We start from the raw sequence: 22682 nt of genomic DNA, 5'->3' as shown, positions 1-22682 counted from the left end.
TATTGTAGATTCCATGGGTTTTGACAAATGTATAATGACATGTATCCACTATGATAGTATCATAAAGAATAGTTTCACTGCCCTAAAAATCCTCTGTGCTCCACCTAGTCATCCCTCCGTCCCCGAACCCCTGAACTTTTTGCTGTTCTCCATAGTTTTGCCTTTCCAGAGTGTCATATAGTTGGAATCATACGGTAAGTAGCCTTTTCAGATTGGCTTCTTTCATTTAGTAATATGCATTTAAGTTTCCTCCATGTCTTTTCATGGCTTGGTAGCTCACTTCTTTTTAGCACTGAATAATATTCCACAGTCTGGATGGACCACAGTTTATCTGTCCCTTTACCTACTGAAGAACATTTTGGTTGCTTCTAGTTTTGGCAATTATGAGTAAAGCTGCTATAAACACCTGTGTGCGAGTTTTCATGCAGACAGAAGTTTTCAACTCATTTGGGTAAACACCAAGGAGCGTGATTGCTGGACTTAATGGTAAGAGTATATTTAGTTTTGTAAGAAACTGCCAAACTGTCTTCCAAAGTGTCTGTACCATTTTGCATTCCCTCCAGCAATGCATGGGAGCTCCTGTTGCTCCACATCCTCACCAGCATTTGGTGTAGTTTTGGATTTTTGCCACTCTAATAAGTGTAATAATATCTCATTGTTGTTTTAATTTGCAATCCCTTAATGACATATGATATTGAGCATCTTTTCATATGCTCATTTTCCATCTGTGTAGCTTTTTTGGTGAGGTATCTGTTCTGATTTTTGCTCATTTTCTAATTGGGTTATTTTCTTATTGCTGAGTTTTAAGAGTTCTTTGTCTATTCTGGATAACAATTCTTTTATCAGCTGTCTTTTGCAAATATTTTATAACATTCCAAGTTTGTCTTCTCATTCTCTTGACAGAGTCTTTTTCAGAGCACACGTTTTTAATTTTGATGAAGTTCAGGTTACCAATTATTTCTTTCACGGATTATACCTTTGGTATTGTATTTAAAAAGTCATTGCCTGGGGCCAGCCCTGTGGCCAAGTGGTTAAGTTTGCATGCATCGTTTTGGCGGCCTGGGGTTTGCCAGTTCAGATCCTGGGCGCAGACCTATACACCACTCATCAAGCCATGCTGTGGCAGCATCCCACATAGAAGAATTAGAATGACTTACAACTAGGATATACAACTAGGTACTGGGGCTTTGGGGAGAAAAAAAAGAGGAGGAAGATTGACAACAAATGTTAACTCAGGGCCAATCTTCCTTAGGAAAAAAAAAAGCAGATGAATTGCATTAAAAAAGAAGTCATTGCCATAACCATGGTCATCCAGATTTTCTCCTCTGTTACCTCCTAAGAGTTTTATAATTTTACATTTACATTTAGATTTATGATCTATTTTGAGTTAAGTTTTGTGAAAGGTGTAAGGTCTGTGTCCAGATTCATTTTTTTTTCCATGTGGATGTCCAGTTGTTGCAGAAACCATTTGTTGAAAAGACTATCCATTGTATTGCCTTTGATCCTTTCTCAAAGATCAGTTGACTATATTTATGTGGATCTGTTTCTGGGTTCTCTGTTTTGTTATATTGATCTATTAGTTTATTCATTTGCCAATAAAACACTGTCTTGATGACTATCTTAAAGTCAGGCAGTGTCAGTCCTCCAACTTTGTTCTTTTCCTTCAATATTGTGTTGGCTATTCTGAGTCTTTTGTCTCTCCATATAAACTTTAGAATCAGTTTGTTGATATCCACAAAATAGCTTTGCTGGGATTTTGATTGGGATTGCACTGAATCTATAGATCAAGTTGGGAAGAACTGACATCTTGACAGTATCGAGTCTTCCTATCCATGAACATAGAATATCTCTCCATTTATTCAGTTCTTCTTTGATTTCTTTCATCAGAATTCTGTAGTTTTCCTCACATAGACCTTGTTCATGTTTTGTTAGATTTATACCTAAGTATTTCATAATTGGGGGATGCTAATTTAAATAGTATTGTGTTTTTTATTTCAAATTCCACTTGTTCATTACTAGTATATAAGAAAGTGATTGACTTTTGTATATTAACCATATATCCTGCAGCCTTGCTATGATCACCCAATTTTAGTTCCAGGAGTTTTCTTGTTGATTCTTTTAGATTTTCTACATAGACAATCATGTCATCTGCAAATAAAGACAGTTTTATTTATTTATTTATTTATTTATTTATTTATCATTTATTCATTTATTTTTTAAAGATTGGCACCTGAGCTAACAACTGCTGCCAATCTTTTTTTTTTTTTTTTTCTGCTTTATCTTCCCAAACCCCCTGTACATGGTTGTATATCTTAGTTGCAGGTCCTTCTAGTTGTGGGATGTGGCATGCCGCCTCAATGTGGCCTGACAAGCGGTGCCATGTCCGCACCCAGGATCCGAACCCTGGGCCGCCACAGCAGAGCACACAAACTTAACCTCTTGGCCACAGAGCCAGCCCCTAAAGACAGTTTTATATTTCTTCCCAATCTGTATACCTTTTATATCCCTTTGTCTCATTGCATTAGCTAGGACTTGCAATACAATTTCAAAAGGAGTAGTGGGAGTGAATATCCTTGCCTCATTTCTGATCTTAGCAGGAAAGCATGTAGTTTCTTAACATTAACTACGATATTAGTTATAGTTTTCTTTAGGTATTCTTTATCAAGTTGAGGAAGTTCCCCATCTATTCCTAGTTTGCTAATGTTTTTATCATGAATGAGTGCTGGATTTTGTCAAATGATTTTTATGCATCTGTTGATATGATCATGTGGTTTTTCTTCTTTGGCCTGGTGATGTGATGCATTATATTAATTGAATGAGCCTTGCATAGTTGGGATAAATCCCCATTGGTTGTAGTGTATAATAATAATAATTATATTATTATTATTTTTTTTGGTGAGGAAGATTGGCCCTGAGCTAATATCTGTTCCCAATCTTCTTCTTTTTGCTTGAGAAAGATTGGCCCTGAGCTAACATCCATGCCAACCTTCCTCTATTTTCTATGTGGGACATCGCCACAGCATGGCTTGATGAGTGGTATGCAGGTCCATGCCTAGGATCCAAACCCATGAACTCCCGGCCACTGAAGCAGAGTGCAGAAATTAACCTCTACGCAACCGAGCCGGCCCCTGTCTAATTCTTTTTATACAATGTTGACTTTGATTTGTTAATATTTTGTTGAGGATTTTTCCATCTATGTTCATGAGAGATATTGGTCTGTAGTTTTCTTGTAATGGCTTTGTCTGGTTTGGTATTAGGGTAATGCTGGGCTTATAGAATGAGTTAGGAAGTATTCCCTCTGCTTCTATCCGGAAGAGATTGCAGACAATTGGTATAATTTCTTTCTTAAAGGTTTGGTAGAATTCCCCAGTGAATCCATAGGGGCCTGGTGCTTTCTGTTTTGGAAGGTTATTATTTGTTGATTCAATTTCTAAACAGACATAGGTCTATTCTAATTTATTTCTTCTTGTGTAAGTTTTGGCAGATTGTATCTTTCAAGGAATTGGTCCGTTTCATCTAGGTTATCAAGTTTGTGGGCATAGAGTTGTTCACAGCATTCCTTTATTGGCCTTTTTATGCCCATGGTATGTGTAGTGATGTGCCCTCTTTCATTTCTGATATTGGCCATTTGTGTCTTCTCTTTTTCTTAGTTAGCCTGGTCAGAGACTTACCAATTTTATTGATCCTTTCAAAGAACAAGCTTTTGGTTCTGTTGATTTTCGATTGTTTTCTTGTTTTCAATATCATTGATTTCTGCTCTAATTTTTATTTTTCTTCTGCTTACTTTGGATTTAATTTGCTCTTCTTTCTCTAATTTCCTAAGGTGGAAGCTTAGAATATTCATTTTAGATCTTTCTTCTTTTACAATGTATGCACTCAATGCTATAAATTTCCCTCTAAACACTGCTTTTGCTGCATTCCATATATTTTAACAAGTTATATTTTCATTTTCATTCAGTTCAAAATATCTTTAAATTTCCCCTGAGATTTTTTTCTTTGAACCACATGTTATTTACATGTATACCACTTAATAGTCAAGTATTTGGGGATTTTCCAGATATCTTTCTGTTCTTGATTTCTAGTTTAGTTCCATGGTGGTCTGAGAGTGGACGTTGTATGATTTCTATTCTTTGACAATTGTTAAAGTGTGTTTTATGACCCAGAATGTGGTCAATCTTGGTAAATGTTCCACATGAGCTTGAGAAGAATGAGTGTTCCACTGTCAGTGGATGAAACGGTCTACAGATGTCAATTATACCCAGTTGATTAATGGTGCTGTTGAGTTCAAGTGTCCTTGCTGATTTTCTGCTTGCTGGATCTGTCCATTTCTGATGAAGGGTGTTAAAGTCTCCAACTAAAATAGTGGACTCATCTTCTTGCAGTTTTATCAGTTTTGCCTCACTTATTTTGGTGCTCTGTTGTTAGGAAGATACAAATTAAGGATTGTTATTGCTTCCAAGTAACTTCTTAAGTGTTAGTACACACTATGTTGTACAATTTTATGTCCTGCTTTTTTTCCCCCACTAAATACATGATTTTTTTCCTAGGCACAAGTTCTTTTCATTCCATGAGGCCAGTATTTCCCAATCAACCTGGTTCAGACCAATTTGTGATGATTCACCGTATTGCTATAGCAAGATGCCATTTGTGTGCTCTGGGGAGTGGTAGGATGGGATACGAGACATCAGGTGGAGAACAGGTTGAGAGGGAGCCCTTGACAGCTTGCAGCTGTCCTCAGCAAGAGAGATGGAAGAAGAACAAGCAGAAGCTTCAGTTGTCGGGTGAGCAAGCAGGTCAGCATCAGCAGAGGCTGGGCCAGCTGTGCTCCTTCCATCCTAACACCCAGCTGTTAGTACAGAGTTAGGACCAGGAATCCAAGGTGGAAGGCAGTTTGAGTGCTTCTTGAGAGAGAAGCCAAAGACGCGGGCAAAGGACAAGGCAAGGTTCAGAGTCCATGTGACTAGACATCAGGGTCAGCCCCACTCACCCAGGCTGTGTGTCCAGCAGGTCTGCTAGACAGAGCTTCCAGTCTCTATCCTGAAACTCAGAGAAATTTCTTATCTACCACCTTGGAGTTGTGGATAACTCCCTGCCTCCTGGGTAGCCGAACCACAGCTTGAAAGTGAGTCATGATAAATGCTTGACATGTAAACCCTCTTTAATAATTCCCTCTGGGAATTGCTTCAATTACTGCCCCATTCTATTTGTCTGGATGTGGGCGAAGCATTCCCCTGTCTTCTGGAACCCTGGCCTTGATTGGTCATGTCTTTGCACAGAATGGAAATAGGAAAAAGAATTCTAAAGAAAGGATTGGGCAATGTTAAAATAGGAGGTTGGGTGAGGGGTGGAATTAACAGCAATGCCCTTAATGCTGCTGCATCAGCTGGCTTTCAGACTGTTCTTCCGTTCCGAGCCTCCAAAGTGTGCTCACAGTGCAGTCACGCCCTAGGCCTCAGGACTTCCAGGCTCCTTACACAACAGCACCCCTGAGAAAGCTTTCAGTGCTAACCAACTCACTAGCTCCAAAGGTAAGGGTTGGCCTTACCTTGCCCTCTCAGAGGGGCTTTGGCATCTTTTGTGGACTGAAATTTCTCCTGAGGCATCTTTTGTTTTCAGTGGAACACAGTTGTTACTTTTCCATAACAGATTAACAGAGAATGCTCTGTAATTGGCCGTAGGACGCTGATTGGCCGTAGGACGCTGTAATTAGCATTGTCTTGAAACAAGGAGACACAGTATAGAATCCACACGAGAGGATTTTTTCACTACAAACACTTGAAGCCTCAAACTTTGAATCAATGTATGACTAAGTGCGGAGGAAGGACCAGTAAGAGCAGAGCAGGCGAGAAAAGGATACAGTGATGTAGTCAGGATGCAGAGTCAGACACTCCTTGGTTCCTTCCTGCTTTGTTATTGTCCAGCTTTGTGCTCCCTAGTCACTCCGAGCTTCAGTTTCCCCAACAAGAATTCCCAGCATGGCCTCTCAGAACGGGGTTACTTATTCAGCATCTGTTTACAGAGCACCTACTAAGTACAGTGAGCCCCGTAAAGCAGAGCCATGAGTTCATCTTCCATCCCAGATGCTTAGCACAGTATCTGGCACATTTTAAGCATTAAACCAAAGCTGATTGAATAAGTACATAAATGCATACGTGGGAAAAAAAAATGAATGAAGAAGAAATGAATCAATATAGAAGTACTGACCTTTGAGAATCTGCTTGGAAGAACTGAAGTTCAAGGTGAAGTACTAGTTTGATGTCTCTAGCAATCACCAGCACAGCTGTGGACGTAAATGGAGGCAAAAGAGTTGACTCGCTTAAAAATATGCAGCACGGAGAAGCAAGGTTGCTAGGAAGGTGATGGAAGGCCCGAAGTTAACTGGCTCCATTGTGTAAGGAGCAATGTGGCCCAACAAGACGGTTGGGTCAATTTCATTAACGCCTTAGTGATTAATTTCTTAGTTAATAATTGACGCATCATGGCAGTAAATCCTGAAAACTGAAATGTCAATCGTTTCATTATTTTGGATTCTCGTATCTGGATCCTACTTATAGTCACCATGTAACACATGGAAACACCAGCAAGGGAAGGTACATTTGTAACATTCTGGAATATTTAAATGAATTCAAATACAATAAATTTAAATAAAATCTCCTAGGTTAACTGAAGAGGGATGAGAGTAGTCAAGAAGGGACTGACCGCCCTAAGTACCTGGGTGCTCTAAACAGGCCCTCATTTAGGATTTGAGACTCTCAGAGCAGGGCCGCCATAGAACAAGGTCACCCCACATATAACTGGGGGGACTAGTTTAACAGGAAGAGCTCTACAGATTTTTGCCTTGTCATTTCCTCTTTAACTACAACAGAAAAGTCCATTTAGCTGGGATTCTGGAACACTGCCAACTCTTCCTGTCGTATCCGATTGTAAAATTCAACAAGGGATCATAAATAATAGACTGCAGTCCAAAAATACATTTGGGGAATCCTGTCAAATAGAACGACTGACGTCAATGACTTCTGCACAGCCTCTGATGTTTAGTCCCAACAGTGAGAAGCGAGATCACTGGTTCTCTGAGTGGAGCTGAGCGAAGGGAATGAAGCAGAGCAGAGGCTCGGCACAGCCCAGGCAGCCCTGGTGCTCACTTACCTATCACTGCATAATAAATTTCCCCAGAACTCAGTGGGTTAAAACCACATTCTGTTCCATGACTTTGTGGGCCAGGAATTCAGGAGAGTTCAACTGGACAATTTTTATGCTCCACGTGGCATCAACTGAGGTCAGTCCAGTGGTGGTCAGCTGGCAGAGGCCTTATCTGGAGAGTCCAACATGGCTCCACTCACACGTCTAGAGCCTTCGTGGGCTTGGCCGGAACACTGACCACAGCGTGTTCTTGTGGCTCTATGGCATGGCAGTCTCAGGGCAGTCAAGTTCTCACATTTTGGCTCAGGGCTCCTAGAAAAAGAGTTCCAAGAGACCTTGGTGGAAGCTGCAAAGCTTCTTATGTCCTCACCTCAAAGGTTCCAGAATGTCACTTCTGTAGCATTCTACTGATGGGGCAAGTCACTAAAGCCAGCCCAGCTCTAAGGAGAAGGGCATTAGATTCTACCTCTCAACGGGAGAAGTAGCAAGAATTTGTGGCTATGATTAACTTAGAACGTGAGAGAATGGAAGAAATTTCTACCCAGTGGCAGTGGGCCACCTCCACAAACGTCCTTTCACTTCTCCGCTCCTTCTCCAGTAGCAGGAAGGAGACTGGAGAGCTTCAAGGCAGGTCTTGGACACATCCTCCCAACCCCCTCAGAGACAGAGGGGCGCTGCGTCTATCCGTGGAGACCTGGGGACCCAGGGCCTTCCCTGTGAGTACCTTCCTCTGAAACGAAGAGCTTTCTCTGACCTCTCTCGCTAAGCTTCCAGCCCATCTCATCTACAAACTCTTATGCCTTTGGAGCTCTTCAAAAACTGGAAGTGCTCTTCCTACAGCAACGTATTAGACTTGGTGAGTAAACCAAAGCAGAGGTCCCAAACCTAGGGCATCCCATAAACATTCCAGTGCAGGCCTTCCTCATGTGTTAAAGATGTTATATCACAAACTTTTCTATTATGCTCTTTCAGTGCCTAAACACTGTGAAGCAAGATCATGGGTGAAGGCTCGGCCCAGTGGCACAGCGGTTAAGTGCGCACATTCCGCTTCGGCGGCCAGGAGTTCTCTGGTTCAGATCCCAGGTGCCGACATGGCACTGCTTGGCAAGCCATGCTGTGGTAGGCGTCCTACATATAAAGTAGAGGAAGATGGGCACAGATGTTAGCTCAAGGCCAGCCTTCGTCAGCAAAAAGAGGAGGATCGGCAGCAGATGTTAGCTCAGGGCTAATCTTCCTCAAAAAAAAAAAAAAAGATCATGGGTGAAGACAATGTATGCATTCCACAACAGACATTTATTGCCTTCAACCATGGAGCAAGCACAGAGCTGGACTCTAGCAGTAAAAAGGAGAAGGAGGAGACACATGGTCTCCTCACACTAAGTGGGTCATCGGTAATAACAATAGCCCAGCACTTTATAAATATCTTTTCAAAACCCTCTGAATAAGGACTATCATTTAACCTCAGGTACAGATGAGGAAGGAATCAGGCTCAGAAAGGTTAGGTGACTTGTCTAAGGACACAGAGTGAGGAGGTGACAAAACTGGGATTAGAACCTAGGTCAGGCCATGGAACCTCCTCTTAAGAGATAAAAACCCTCTCATAGGTAAGAAGCAAGATGCACTTCTCGGTGAACCAGAGAGGTTTACTGAAGGTGCTGGTCTCCCGAACACTCTCTGCCTCACGTGTCGATCACTGCAGCTAAGACTGGAAGACTCGGAAAGGGACCTGATGCGACATGCAGGCCCAGCTTTTCCAGTGAAGTTGCAATTTCTCCAGCTCCCATTGTCTTATTTGGCACTTTTGAAAAGTATCCATCCCCTCTGGAGATCAGTCTGGCAATATATAAAAGAGCTATAAAACTGTTCATACACTTTGACCCAATCATCCCACTTTGGAACGTACCCCAAGGAAATATGCAAAAGAGAAAAGAAAACAAATAGCACAAAGATGTTTACGGTAACACCATTCATAACAGTGGAAAAATGGGACGTGACCCGATGCCCAAAATTGGGAAAAGATTATCCAAACTATGGTACATTAAGACAATGGAATGTTATGTTGCTATTAAAGGGAATTAAGTTTACAGATGTTGTTGATACTTCAAATGCACATGTAAGATAATGTTAAGAGAAAAGAGAAGAATGCAAAAGAAAATGTATGCTCTGGCTACACACATAAATCAGTCCGCATGCTCATTGATAAGGATCAGAAGCGAACAGAGGGCTGCAAATAGTTGGTGCTCTGAATTTATAGCATTTTTTCCCTTTAAAGTCCACAGTACAGGAAAATTCTAAATTTTGGTTAGGGGAAAGAAAATGGAAAAAAGATCCATCATTTTCTTTTGCTCGTGGTGAGGAGAGAGGGGATTTCCTAACCCAAAGGCTCAATGTGCATCTGCAATTTAATGTGTCTGCAAGAAGAGCCAACTCTGTCATCCACTTACTAGAAACGCAGTGCTCAGAGCAAGGGGGCAGACACCTGGCCTACGCTCACTAGGCCATGTCTCGATTATTACATATAGTTCTGGGCACCGCACTCCAGGAGAGACTGACAAACCGGAGCTCACTTCAAGGAGGACAACTAGGACGTGTGGTAATTAAAGACCACGGAATATGGAAAAAGTTTGCCAAGGCTAAAGATGTCTAGCCCACAGGAGAAAAATCTATCAGAGACCCAAGGAGCTCTCCTCTAGCCCTTGGGAAGCATTCATGTGAAAAAGGGCTGGGCTCTTTTGGGGGGCTGGGAAGCACCAAGACCTGTGGACAGAAATTATGGAAGAGCAGAGTTCAAGTCAATGTGAGGAGTAAAGTCATCCAAAAGAGGCAGTGAGTTCCATACTACCAGAAGCAAGTAAGCAAAGCATGTAAAGTTCCATCATATAAATGACTATGCTTTTATGACTCTCTAATTTTACTTTCGCCAACTTAAGCAGGTTGTGCTTCAACTGGGGACAGACACAGTTTCTCTCATTTGTGAAGCCCTGATGGGAAAGCATATGGGAAAAAGGGAATATTCTGCCCTTGCTATACCAAGATAATTCTACTGACCCACTGTCAGTGGGGCTTCCATTTTGAGTTGTTTCTTAGGACTGATCAGAAGTGTTTACAAAGTAATCTGGTGATGAACCACAGACAGGACAGAAGTATAATCTGTTGAATTCATTTTTTCCAATGAAAAGTTAATTATCCTAAATTGAGCAGCACCTATGACCTTTGACCTCATTAATCAAGCAAATGACTTCCAATCTTCCAATCACTATGCTAGGCCCACTGCAGGAAGCAAAGAAGTATTAGCCATGATCCCCGCCTTCAAGAAACTTACGTTAACATGATGTTCTAGTCTAGAGGCTTCCACACTTTCTAAATTGAGAACCCCATCAATAAAAAACTTTGAGCATGTACCCCAGATGTAAATATGTTAATGTACAAATTTATACGTGAACTACTGGTAAAACATAAATATTGATAAAGTTTAATTTCTTTCTTATCTGTAGATAAAAGTATACAAACAGAAGTTCTGATATTTTCTTCCCAAACTCCTTGGATCATTTTTCTCCTCCCTCCGCCACTGCCCTCAGTATTACCAGTCACTCCAGAGACCATAGCTCTTGCCAGCCGAGAGGTAAGTCTGATAACACTGGACAAGATGCAATAGGAGCAAACATGTCAGCATTTAAGGGAATAAGGATGTCTAATAAACACCACTATCTCTGAAAAATTTTTAAGTCTATTGGTAAATATTGGAGTTGAGGTTTGAGCAAGTTTTTCCAAACCAGTTTAAAAGTATGACCAATAAAATCTTAATATATATGCAACTTTATCACAAATAGGAAGGTTTAAAAAAATAAGAGCTCTCCTCACTGGATTTCACTAGTGCTAGCACTTAATGACTGATTCATTTGTTCAATACTTATTAAGAAGCTACTAAGTACCGATTAGGCACTGTGTACTGGGCATTGGGGATACAGTAGAAAGAAAAACAAACAGATAGAGGGTTCCTGAGCATGTGTGATAAAAAAACAAGTATATGAAACAGAAAAGACACATGCAAACAAATATCTAACTGCAAATTGTGATCCCTGCCATGAAGTAAATAAGCGAGGTGCTGTGATAGAGGGGGTGGAAGGAGGAAGGCGACCACTTCAGACAGGATGCTCCGGGCAGGCCTCTCAGGGAAATGGTATCTGTCCCGAGAGCTGAGGATTGAAGAGAGGCTGCTGCCACACAGAAGAGGGGAAGGATGTAAACGGCACGTTGCCAAGCACAAAGCATGACACCGAAAATCCCCTATACCAAAGGGCAAACTTAAACTCGTCTTTTAGACGCCCTTGGAGCCCCTGATGTGTGTTTAAAATGTCCTCTACAGGGGCTAGAGCAGAACTCTGATCATTTAAGGTGCTCAATGCACAGAGTGAACAGACATCTGACTCCAAGAAGAACTTTCCTACTACTGGGCAATTGATATCCCCACTCAGTGCAGCACATTGCTCTCCTCTCCTTGGTCAAGGCTTCTTGGCAACTGTTCCGAGTTGTTCCAAACTGTTCCAACTTTGTTCCAATGACACAAAGGCAAGAAGACTTCACAGCTATAGACAAGCTACCCACTTGTCCTGCCAATGGTGAGCCCTCTTAGCCGAGCAGAGTTACTACAACCCTAGAAATAAAGAAAACTGTGAATTTGTTCTAAAGTTGTTCAAATTCCCAGCAAGGGCACCTGCTTTATCTCAAAATGTTAAGACTCTGGAAGGAGCACACCGTAGGTGCCATGCCCACTGAAGACATTAACGTTCAGTAGGTGGATTGGATTTATGACGCCGTATCATCTGGGAATCACATTCTGTCCATTAGGTCGGGCTAAGTGCTGTCAGGAATGCGGGGAAGAGCGGTGCTGAAATGAGGGAGCAGATAAGTGGTTACAGCGCCTTAAGTGAATCCAGCTGGGCCCGCAGGTCCCTGGGTGGCAGCTCCACACCAGCAGCCCCGCTGAGCAGTCTGCAGACTCACTTAACCTTCAGAAACTTGGAATTCAAAACACCAGCCCTTTGCTGTTGGGTTTTGCTTGCTTTTTATATGCACTTACATAACAGGAAAGCTTGACGAGAAATCACCCATACACAAGTTAGATGGAAAATAAGAACTGTACATCTGCCCTTGAACTCCAGCTTGTCTCACATTCTAGGGTCTTGTGGAAGACTGAGCGCAAGCACCACAGCTCTCAGAGGTACACTTAACACTCATTTCAGTTCTGAGTATCTTCAGTGAAAAAGAGTGGGGAGGAAAGTCCCTTGATTCTGTTTATAGACAACTTTGAAGCCAGTAAAAATTGGGCATTGAAATAGTCTCACAAGAGAAAGATGTCCTTCGAGTGGAACCAGGAACAGCAGACACACTTCTAATATAAAAACCTTGTCACTTTAACTTCAGAGCAACATGAAATACATCCCACGGTACTATAAGAATGTAATTTGAGCCATTCTCGGTAATCGCTTACAAACTTAAAACAGGTAGCAACCAAATGTGCCAGAATTCAACAAGGGAAGAAGAACGTATTCCAGAGAACGTAGACCGGAATTTGATTTTGATCCTCAGCAAAACCCAAAAACTGACGAATAACAGATGGTAAGAAGGCACTGAGAATAGGGACAAGTGAAAGATACAACTCACCTAACTTCAGTTATTTTTAAAGATTTTTTTAAAATATTAATTTTTAAAAAGAAATTAACAGGGGGAGGACGTGTACTGTGGAGCACGATTTGTGATAGACATCTAACAAAATCTCTCATGGTCTCCTCTTGGTCAGCAGGAGATATGCAGGCCCCGTGGTTGACAGGACAACCTGACTGGGTGTTGGCCCCAAATGAGCCTCTAAAGCGATCCCCAGGGGCCTATGAATGTCTGTCCTTAGTCCTGCCCATTTAATAGTTTTGTCAGCCTTCAAATGGGAATACGGAAGCCCAGTTGGTCAGGTTTATAATTGACCCCACGTTTTAAGGGACTGCTGACATATGGAGGGTGCCACAGGCGTCCACTCACCCACTCACCAGTTGCAGGAGCTTCTGGGAGCTTCAGTTTCCTTCTCTGAATCTCAGTAAAATGAGAATACCTCACAGAGGGCTTGTGAGAATTAAACTACACAACAGAAGTAAGATATCCAGGAGACAGCTTCAACTGAGGTGAATTTCCTTCTAGTCTTAGAAAGTGCTAGGATTCAATATTACCTCGATAGCTGACATTGATGGATTAAAAATCCAAAACACAAAATAGAATAGAATGAATACACACCTTATCTTAAAGTACACAAAGATAGGCTAGGGGAGAATTAACCTAACATCAACTGTGATTAGAAAAATGAAAACTCTGGGGGCTGGCCCAGTGGTGTAGTGGTTAATTTCTCATGCTCTGCTTTGGTGTCCTGGGGTTCACAGGTTCGGATCCCAGGCACAGACCTACATACTGCTCATCAAGCCATGCTGTGGTGGCATCCACGTACAAAATCGAGGAAGACTGGCAGAGATGTTAGCTCGGGGACAATCTTCCTCAAGCAAAAAGAGGAAAATTGGCAACAGATGTTAGCTCAGGACCCATCTTCCCCACCAAAAAATAAAATAAAATAAAATAAAAATAAAAACTCTGGGAATCTGTTAACAGGCTACACGTTCATGGTAAAGAGGTTCTTTTAAAAAGACATACACAATCTGAAGATACAATACTAGTGGTGTGGTGTGGAATAAGTCTAACGGCTGGATGTAGCAACCAGGCAGAATTTGCTCAATAAAATGACATATTTTCTAAAAGTAAAAGTTGTTTGTGAATGAAATTTGTTTCCTAATGAAGTAGTGACACCTCCATCAGGCTCTCCGGGAGCAGGGGGAGTACTCTTTTTTTTTTTATTGAGGTAACATTGGTTTACAAAATTATATAAATTTTAGGTGTACATCATATTTCAACTTCTGTATAGGCTGCACTGTGTTCACCACTAAAAGTCTAGTTTCCTTCCATTACCATATATATATATATATATATATATATATATATGCCCCTTTCCATCTTTCACTTTCCCCTCTTATAACCACCAATTTGTTCTCCGTATCTATGTGTTTGTTTATCTTCCACGTATGAGTGTAGTCATACAGTAATTGTCTTTCTTCATCTGACTTATTTTGCTCAGCATAATACCCTTAAGGTCCATCCACGTTGTCACAAATGGTGGGATTTCATCTTTTTTATGGCTGAAGAGTATTCCATTCTATGCATATACCACATCTTCTTTATCCAGTCATCTGTTGATGGGTATTTGGGTTGCTTCCAAGTCTTGGCTATTGTGAATAACGCTGCAATGAACACAGGGAAGAATACATATTTTCTAGTTAGTGTTTTCATGTTCTTTGGCTACATACCCAGAATAAGAATAGCTGGATCATATGTTATTTCTATTTTTAATTTTTTGAGGAATCTCTATACTGGTTTCCACAGCGGCTTTACCAGTTTGCATTCCCACCAACAGTATATGAGGATTCCCTTTTCTCCACATCTTCTCCAACACTTTTTATTTCTTGTCTTTTTAATAATAGCCATTCTGATGGATGTAAGTGATATCTCATTGTAGTTTTGATTTGCATTTCCCTGATGATCAGTGATGTTGAACATCTTTTCATATGCTTGTTGGTCATCCGTATATCTTCTTTGGAAAGATGTCTGTTTGTATCCTCTGCCCATTTTTTGATCGGATTGGTTGTTTTCTTGTTGTTGAATTGTGTGAGTTCTTTATATATTTTAGAGATTAACCCCTTGTCAGATACATGATTTGCAAATGTTTTCTCCTAGTTGGTACATTGTCTTTTTGTTTTGTTCTTGCTTTTCTTTGCCTTCCAGAAGCTCTTTAGTCTGATGAAGTACCACGTGTTTATTTTTTCTTCTGTTTCTCTTATCCAAGTAGACATGGTATTCAAAAAGATCCTTCTAAGATCGATGTCAAAGAGTGTACTGCCTATATTTTCTTCTAGGAGTTTTATGGTTTCAGGTCTTACCTTCAAGTCTTTGATCCATTTTGAGTTAATTTTTGTGTATGGTGTAAGAGAGTAGTCTACTTTCCTTCTTGAGGAGAGAGTACTCTTGTGTTCAAGATCTCTCAAGGTCTCTCCTGACACCTGGGGGCCCCACTCCTGGGATTCTCTCCTATGGGTTCTTGTCCTCCAGGAAGGAGGTGTGCCTGTGAGCAGCCTAACAGCCTGGGCTCCTGCAGAAGGAAGCACTCCCCACATTTGGAAATCTGATCTGGCATCATCACAACGTAACTGTATGACTCTGTTTCCCATCAGGGTCAGGCAGTAATAAAGCAAACAGGCTCAGAGAGCAAGTTCCCGTTCAGAAACAGCATCCATGCCTCAACTTCCACTCACCGTTAAGCCATGCTGGGGTGACATGAAGTACTCAGTTAACGTCCTCAGTGCTTGTCAAATAGTACTCCTATATTTGACAACACTGCGATAGTCATCAGTTCAAACTACAGTATAGTCATTAAGGGATAAAATTCATTATCTCTTAATAACGAAGAATTCTGTAACTCAAATTTCATAACTGAGGTGGCCCTTTCCTTTCTTCTCCATTAGCCAAAAGTATTGTGAAGATTTATAACCCCGTTTCACAAATTCCTATCGGGGAGGACCATCTAGTCCTTCTTGGAGTATAATTATTTTTAAAAATTCATACAGACTCAGATAACATACTTTTCAAATTTTGTTGTTTACAGCAGCGAGTCATCACTGGGTCATGTTTACGATGAACACAGGCAAAAGGATGGTAACATATTTAAAGAAAAGTAGCAGGCTGCATTGGGTCTGTGCAGATAGAAATTTTTAAAAACATTTACAAATATAGATACTCAAAATCTGCTTCTTTAAATAGGTCTTATTTCTCCTCCATGACCAAATTTAGTACATGCCAAAGTTATTAAAAACAAAGCCATTTTTTAGTTATGAGTGTAAAAATGCATCTACTTTTTTTTCTGGCAAAAAAAAAAGAAAAGAAAACATTTTCACCGTTTTTAAAGTGATCAAAAACAGCCAAATGGACTTTTAGGGAGTTTTCCAAAAGCAGAAGAAAGGAGGAAGTAAGCTGATGTTAAATATGAGAGAATCTGGTACCTGAATGAATTTTGTCCAAATATATAAAAGATTCGCTTAGCAAAAATCAAAGCACAGCGCGTCTCACAGGCTCAGAATCGCTGCTGAAATACATGGATAAATATATCATTTGTTATACAATTTATATTGTTATAAATGCGATAGTCATGTGAATCTGGTATTAAGGCATATTAACTGTACAAGCTTTCTAAACCAAGTATATTGCAATTTTCTGTTGTTAGAAGTTGTTATCGGTAATTTTGTGTCTCAGTCCTTCTCTTGTCAGGCTTTACACTAAGCAGAGCTTCCAAGTTAAGAAAATATTTGAAACACTTTCTTTCGTTGTCTTTAACGTGAGACTCCTTGAATGAATTAAACCTGGTTAGTGCTGCCGACACTCATGTTCCCACTGGCTGGTGGTGCTGACTCTCGGGCTCAGGAAGGTAGAGAGACACCCAAATATCCTCCAAAAATAACTGACATGTTTGTGGAGGCAGCTGCTGTCTTCACTATACTCACTACACTGGGCTTTTTCAGTTCTAGTCATCTCCCTGCGTGGGAAACTGTCTATGAACTAATCTATCTTCTAGGCCACTGGGTTGACTTTTTCTCAAAATTTTGTTTAGCTGGGGTTCTTCCCTCCTCTCCCCAAAAATCTATTGCCTTTAGTCCTTCTCCTCATCTAGTTAGTGTTCTGATTTAAAATATAAACATTGAATTTAAGAGGACTTCCTGGTGCTGTTTGGTAGGTTTCTATCAGCAAAATACTCCCCAACCAAAAATAAAAGTGAGGGAGGGGAGTATGCAGGAAACTAATCCAGAGTGGATGTACCCATTGCTATCAGGGCAAATATCTGAGAGGTGTAATTTAACTTGTGAAAGAGTCTGCTAAAACGCTATTTTTTATTTAAAAAATAACATGGTATTTTATTGTGTGGGTGTTGTATATACATCAAATTAATAAATGAGAACAGCTTTAAACAACGCATTTACGTTCCATTAATGTTAGGAAGGCTTGCATGTTACCGGGGCTCAGTTTCAAATTTGCAGCATTGTTTGGCTCAGGGGCAGATAGCTCAGTTTCCGAAAACCCTTTGGCTCTCTCTATATAAATAAATAAAATTATTCCTTTTTCTCAAGGGAAAAAAAGAGTAATGACAATCATGCTATTTGTTGATCAAACCAAGGATGCAGGTAGAAAATTTGATGTGAGGGGTGGGAGAGAAAAAATGTTCGTGCTCCAGGCTCCAAGCCCAGGCAACTGGGAAAATTAACGAGCTCAAGTGTAAGGGCAGGTTTCATAATCTGTAAAGTGCTGAAATGATTTCCATGGTTGGTACAGGTGCAGAGAAACAAATGAGAAGGGAAAAACTGGGAAAGGTGGGAGGTGTAGGACAAAGGCTGATGGGTTCAGTTTGGGAAATTCCCAATTTTGTTTCATATATGTGATAGTGCTAATGCTGTGGTTGAGGAATTCTACATGAATAATATGAATGTGGTCTTGAAAAGTGAGATATTTAAGCAGAAGTGTAGCAGACACAATTACAGATTTCCAGTTGGAAGCTGAGTAAGGTAGCAAGTCTGGAGACAGAGATTCAGGGGTCATCCACACGGGGTGGTGCTTGAGGCTTCAAGTGGATAAGCGAGAACGTGTAGAGGAAGCGACAGCAATGACGACAACCCTTGATTTCATAATAAATGTCTTTTCCTTGCCTTTTCCTCTGGTATGTAGTCAGTTGTTATGTCTGTCTTTCTTGTTTAACTTATGCACTCCCAAGGGTAAGAGTGTGTCTAACTCACTTTGAACAGTATGCAGTTCAATATTATTGGCAAGTAGGCTCTTAACGTGCATGCACACTCCTTATCCAGGGGTGAGTTGGTTTAGCCTGAGGTTGGGGAGGGGAGGGTCCAGCTCCAGGACACAGAGCATGGAGCTAAGGGTGAGTAGAGAGATGGGGCCTAGAGTAAAAAACCACCTAAAAGCCAGCACCATTGTGAAGGTTCTAGGAGGAAGTGGAATCCAGTTAGAAGACCTCCAGAGGGCAAACAGAGCAAATTAGAAAGGGAGGGCACGAGGTTTAATGAGTAAGGAAGAAATGGATAACGTGTGAAGGTTTGCCCTAACCTCCATCTCCACTTATACACTGCTGTTCCGGCAGAAGCTCTGACGCACTGTGTTCACATCTTACCCAGTATCACAGTCTTTGGGGTATGCATCAAGACAGGTACCTTCCCGTGCGCACTTTAATGTCTTTCCTTAATCAGTTGTGGTTTTCACCATCCGTGAAGAACCAAACTGCAAACATTTCAAAGGCAGAGAGGTGTGAGAAGCCAGCCCATCACGGTCTATCCTGGAACCCTTTAGGAATTGCCCCAGCCCTCCTGCAACCTGGCTCTGAATTACAGAGGCATCCACTGGATGCCCCAAATTCAAGGACTTGGTTTACTAAACCAAGGGCCTCACTGTACCTTGTTCCTCACCCCATTCTCTTCATTCCACCAGGCAACCTCCTCACCCCCAGCTACAGTTATGTGCCTTCTTCACAGTCCAACATCTTCTGCCTTGGTCTCTTCAGGCTCTGTTTGCATCTTTCTTCTTTGACGCAGCACTTTCTCGGAAACCCATGCCTCAGGATAAATGTTTGACCTGGCCTGGGAATCACGGCGCTTCCCTGCAAGCAGGCCCTGCCCAGCGTGTCCCAGAAAGAGACCTGGTCCTTCTAGTGTTTGCATCCACACCCTTGGTTCTGGCCTATTAATTCCATGTGTCTGACAGTCTTGCTTCTTTATCTTCCACTATGAAGATGAGTGAACAATTGAAGGTTGAAACAGTTACAGTTGTCATTAGAATGTATACGATCATTAGCAAATATATAATAAAATATAACTCAAATGAATAAATAAAAACAGTTCATTTTTGTGTGAATATACAGCTTTTGGGTTGTATTTTCCTTTTTTGCATAAAATTAGAACCAGTTGCTGTGTTTACAGAAAAGACTTTGCTTTGCCAAGCAAATTGGCAGAGATGATGCTCTTGCAATAAAAGGACAGCATCCTGATATCTTTTCCCAGTTCTAATCTATAAAATGCAGTCTCTATTGCATGTCCAAATTTCAGGGAATTATAACTTCCTCCCATCACCACCAATACAGCTATTGACCAAAAAAAGAAAAGAAAAGAAAAACCAACATCTTTATTAATTCTTTGAATAAATTGTTACGGTGCACACGTCAAGTGCTGGAAATGGGGCTAGGCACTGTGACAGGCACAGTTGCATGGAAGCTGTGATCCCTGGCCCACAGGCACTCTCAGTCTAGCAGGGGAGATAAGACATGTACAATTAGCCACACTACTAGGCAGTGTGCCATAAACGCCATGTGAGTGAGTGGTGGAGATCTCAAGTGCCACAGGATTTCAGAGGAGGGAGAGAAAATTTCCGGCTTCACAGAGGAAGTTCAAGTTGAGCTGGGCTTTTGTTTATTCAATAACTATTTATTGGGTATCTCTGAGGACGGGGTACTGTGCCAATTGCTGGGGAACACAAGAGTGTGCAAAACAGACATGTTCCTCAGGAGCTATGAGAGCCTATAAGGGAAGTGGACGTTAATCAAATGATCACACAATTCTATAATAATAGCTTGTGGTAAGTTGTATGAAGGAGTAAAGGGAGCTATGAGGGCATAAAAGATGAGGTCAGGGAAGACTTCTCTCTGGAAGGGATGTGGCAGCTGAGATCTATAAATGAGTAGGAGTTAACTAGGAGAAAAGTAAAAAGAAAGGAGAAAGGAGTGAGCATTACTGTCAAAGGGAATAGCACATGCAAAGTTCTTGAGGTAGGAGTAAGTATACCAACCAAAAAAATTTAAAATGCCCATGTAGCAAAAATAATAGGGAGATAGAAAAAACAAGAAAAGACTGGAGCCAGACCATTCAGGGCCTAGTCGGGGGAGGGCTTTGGTCTTGATCCCAAGAGCAATGAGAATCTACTGAAGGGATTTAAGAGGAGGAGAAATGATAAGATTTGTCTATTAACAACTCTACTCTGGCTGCACTGTGGGGAATGATTGCTCGAAGGGCTCCAAAGCAGGTGCAGAAGACCAACTACGGGCAGTCACACTGGGCAGGCAACAGATGATGGTGGCCTTGGAGAAGAGAAATGGATGGATGTGGGAGATGTTTGGGAATAAAAAGTATCAGTTCTTGGTGATAGATTGTGAGAATGTGGAAGCCTTTTTCCTCAATCCCAATGTTCCCTTCCTGGGAAAAGAGACTGTCTCAGCCCTTCTCCCTCCTGGCAGTGAGCTGCCACAGAGAACTCCTCCTGGGAGAGATTGAGCTCCGGACTAAGTGAATGAGTAGGTCTGCTTTCTACTGTGGCTTAGAGGCCAGGCCCATTTGACCCTTGACCCTTCTCTATCAGTAAAGCCACTGTAAAATTTTCAACATCTTGGCCTCCATATTTACTCTTTGTTTTATTTCTCAAATTTACATAAACTGGGCAGAAAAGAGAGATGCTATTCATTAGGGAATCATTTGAGACTCCCAGCAGACTGGATGTGGGGATTCCTTGATGGACGAATAACATCTTGATAGAAATGGAAGGCAAGGCATTACAGGTGTGGGGACAGCATAAGAAAAGGAGCAAAATGGTAGAAGATCCTACAAGGTATGGGTATGGGAAACCGAATGAACCAATCTGGCTGGAGCTGAAGATCTATGTGGGGATGTTGCTAAAATCAGGCTGGAAAGATAGGTTGGATTAAGATTATGGAAGGTCCAGGGGGCTACAGCCACGCTAAAGATTTTGTATTTTATCCTATAAGCAAAGGACAGTCACTGTCAGATTTTCAAGCAGGTGGCTTGAACTGAACAACTTGTGGTATGTAGGGTAGATCAGAGCATGGAAACTAGTTAGGAAGGTCCTGCCCTAGTGTGGGAATGATAAATAAGGAATAAATATAGACGCGTGAAAGAAGAATTAACAGGTCTTTCTTGGAAGATCAGATGTGACAGGTGAAGGACAAGAAGAACTCAAGATGGCTCCAGGGTTTAGTGTCTTGATGTCTGGAGAACAGGAGCACCATATGGATATTGGGAAGAAAATGATGAATTCAGTTTTAGACACACTGAGTTTGGAAGAGGGATATCCAGGTGGAAATGTCCACTAAGCTTTTGGACATGCAGAAAATGTGGATTTACAATTGTGGGGAAATGCCCCCTCACCCTTTAGGGAATAAGAGGTGAATCCCTCAGCAATGTCTCCTTTTCTGTCTGAATTCCCAGTGCCTCATTTGTGTCAGGAACCTCTCATGTTTTTAATGATCGAGTTGAAGGCTGAAGATTCTATTCTTCACCATGGCTTGGCTAGTAAAACACTTGGAACCCAGTCTACCCAGGGCAGTGGGCATCTGAGATTCCTAGAGAAACCACTGAAGTCAGTAAAGGGGACAGTGGTGAGGGGCAAAAGACCAAGTGACGGACGGACAAGTGGATGCCTCAGTACGTGCAGTTGACGCTGAACCTCCATCTGCTACGGCATTTCTTTCTCCTATTGCTACAATACACATTTCACTGGCTGGGGGCTCCTAACAGGACTGCTGGTCTAGATGGCTTTAGGGATACATAAGCTGAGTTTCCCTTCCAAGAATGGGAGACAGAAGACCAAAAAAGAAGGTTGTCTCATCCAGACACAGGAATACACTTTACTCAATGGGTTAACACTTCGAAGTCAAGGAATTGATTTCCAACAAAGATGCCAAGACCAGTCAATGGGGAAAGGACAGTCTTTTAAACAAATGGGGTAGGGGTGGGAGGGAAGAGATGGGACTGGATATTCATACACAAAAGAACGAAACTGTACCTTTACCTTACACCATATACAAAAATTAACTCAAAATGAATCAAAGACCTAAATTTAAGAGCTAAAACTGTTAAACTCTTAGAAAAAAACCTAGAGGCAAATCTTCACTACCTTGGATTTGGCAGTGGTTTCTGCCACTGACACCAAAAGCACAGGCAACCAAATAAAAATAAATAAATTGAACTTCATTAAAATTAAAAATGTTGTGAACCAAAAGACGTTATGAAGAGAGTGAAAAGATAACCCACAGAATGAGAGAAAATATTTGCAAATCATATATCTGATAAGAGTTTAATATGCAGATTATATTTTTAAAAATGTCAACACGACAACAAAAAGATAACCCAATTTAAGAGTGGGCAAAGGACTTGAACAGACATTTCTCCAAAGAAGATATACAGATGGCCAATAAGCACATCAAAAGATGCTCAGCATCATCAGTCATTAGGGAAATGCAAATCAAAAGCAGGAGACACCACATAACACCTACTAGGATGGCTATAATAAAAAATGGAAAGAAATAAATGTTGGAGAATATGCGGAGAAATGGAACCCTTGTG

At 41.2% G+C, this 22682-nt stretch overlaps 1 long non-coding RNA gene across 1 annotated transcript in view; it reads right to left on the bottom strand.

Moving 5' to 3' along the window:
• LOC139079998 (uncharacterized) overlaps positions 1-22682 on the bottom strand; it is a 78964-nt gene that overhangs the window by 17907 nt on the left and 38375 nt on the right. Inside the window, exons 2-3 of the long non-coding RNA XR_011534094.1 lie at positions 7147-7452; positions 6205-6280 (exon numbers count right to left, since the gene is read on the bottom strand). This is a non-coding gene — a long non-coding RNA (uncharacterized lncRNA). The remainder of the gene's footprint in view (positions 1-6204; positions 6281-7146; positions 7453-22682) is intronic.

This window comes from Equus przewalskii, chromosome 28, assembly GCF_037783145.1.
Source record: "Equus przewalskii isolate Varuska chromosome 28, EquPr2, whole genome shotgun sequence".
NCBI classification, from domain to species: Eukaryota; Metazoa; Chordata; class Mammalia; order Perissodactyla; family Equidae; genus Equus; species Equus przewalskii.
The sequence above is the reverse complement of the archived record's forward strand: the minus strand, read 5'-3'. Positions and strand labels throughout refer to the sequence as shown.